At 37.0% G+C, this 1,962-nt stretch overlaps 1 protein-coding gene across 6 annotated transcripts in view; it reads left to right on the forward strand.

Moving 5' to 3' along the window:
• The window catches only part of ENOX1 (ecto-NOX disulfide-thiol exchanger 1), a 548,229-nt gene that overhangs the window by 213,677 nt on the left and 332,590 nt on the right, over nucleotides 1-1,962 (forward strand). The window lies entirely within an intron of this gene.

The following is a 1,962-nucleotide window of genomic DNA, read 5'->3' on the forward strand; positions in this document are numbered from 1 at the left end:
TGACACCATTTTAGCTGCAGTTACATGTCACATAAGCAAGCTGCCCTCCTTGAGGGGCCCTGTTTGTTAAGAAAACAATAGAAGTCAATAGAGCATCTTATTTCTGGAGAGGATGCCTCTGGGCTTGGCTCTCTTTCTTAAGGAATGTCTGTTTCTGTGGTATTGTCATCTTCCAGTTGTACTTAGCAGAAAAGCAGGGTTGGAGACATATAAAGGCTTGGCCCAGAACAATATGCATAGTAAAAGAAGACAGCTAGAAATGTTCTTGAGTCAGGGTGCTTCTATCAGGAGAAAAAAAAATAAGTGTATAAAATTATAAGTAATTGGCAAAAAACATTTTAAACATATATGTCCATGTGATTATCCTAGCATAAAACAGTATATAAAAGCTTAAAACATGAATATACAATGTTGCAGGAATTGCTTACTTGGGAATCATAACTGCTTATAACACAACCTTTAATTTTTTTTTTTTTGCAAATATTTTGAATGTTAAGACAGCAAAAGGTAAAACACTTTTATTTTGAAAATAGTTGCCTGGTTAGACCTGGTCAAAGGCTAAATTCACTTTATATGTGGTTCACAGAAAGAAAAATCAGCAGGGCATAGGGAAAATAGTCAGTGTAGTAAATGGATGAAGACTCCATGAGGAGCAGAGGAAGAGGGAGCATGGCATTCTCCCTGGAATGACAAGTCTTTTTTCCACAGGCATCCATTTTATTTGGTAGGACTTTTATTCTGTCCACAGTGATGAATGTTTTCTCCCTTAATAGCCCTTTACTGTTGGTTTTTTATTTTATTTCTACTGAGAAATCAAAGTAGATTACACTGCAGCATATGGGCCAGATTCCAGTTTTCCCACTGCACCCTTCATTTCTGCGCCACACACTTAACTCACTTTGAAGAGCAGAACAGGGTGCAGAGGGAAATAAGAATTTATATCTCCATCTTCAGGACCCTGTTCTGTCCTTTTGGGGAGATGCCACCTGATATGGAGTCTGTGGAGTCATAGACATGGAAGAGACTGGAGAAGTCATCAAAACAATTCTTTCTCTTCAGGCAACACCAGGCTTAAACTATTCCGTACAGATACAAATCAATTTTTTTAAAGTTCTTCATAGCCAGGGATTCTAAAACTTCCTTTAGTAACCTATTCCTATTCCTCCTGTCTTATAACCCTCACTGTCAGAAAAACCTGTATCATTTCTAACTTACATTCCCTATGCTGTGCCTTAAATTCATTTCTTCTTGTTCAGTCTCTCCATGGAGATGGGGAACATGTGGTAACTGTCCACTGTATAATAACCTTTTCTGTATTGGAAAGATATTATTAAATCAACTTTCTGCCTTCTGGTGAAAATATCCCCTTTTTTTCCCCTAATAGATCTTATTTTTTGAATCCTTTCATTATATTTCATACTCATACTACCTACCTCATAGAGTGGTTGTAACAAAAACACTTTGTAAACCTTAAAGCTATATATAAATAAGATATATTATTAGTGATACCTGGGTTTTTTTGGAACTTCCTTAAATATTTTATATTAAGTTGAAGAAAGCGGAACCAGACAGTGCAGGTCAAACATTTTATAGGCAACAGTGTCTGAGTCAAATGGTTCCCAACTAGGAAATACATAATAAATTTAAAAAAGAATATAAACCTTCAAGAAATAATAGAATATAAAAATTAGAAAGGGCCTCAGGTATCATCTGCAATAACTCCTCCTTTTGCAGATAGAGAAGCTGAGGCCCAGAGAGGTTATGTAGTTACAGTGAGGAGTAGGGATTTGTTGCTATTTGATATGAAAATACAGATGCAGGAAGATCTATGTCAGACCACGAATGAAGAAGAAGGGATGGAAGCAGGCTGACAAACAAGGTCAGGGTCACCTAAGGGAATTGGAGGACATGTATTCACACACACACACACACACACACACACACACACACACACACACACAC

Source organism: Vombatus ursinus, unplaced genomic scaffold (assembly GCF_900497805.2).
Source record: "Vombatus ursinus unplaced genomic scaffold, bare-nosed wombat genome assembly UNPS02014802.1, whole genome shotgun sequence".
Lineage (NCBI taxonomy): Eukaryota > Metazoa > Chordata > Mammalia > Diprotodontia > Vombatidae > Vombatus > Vombatus ursinus.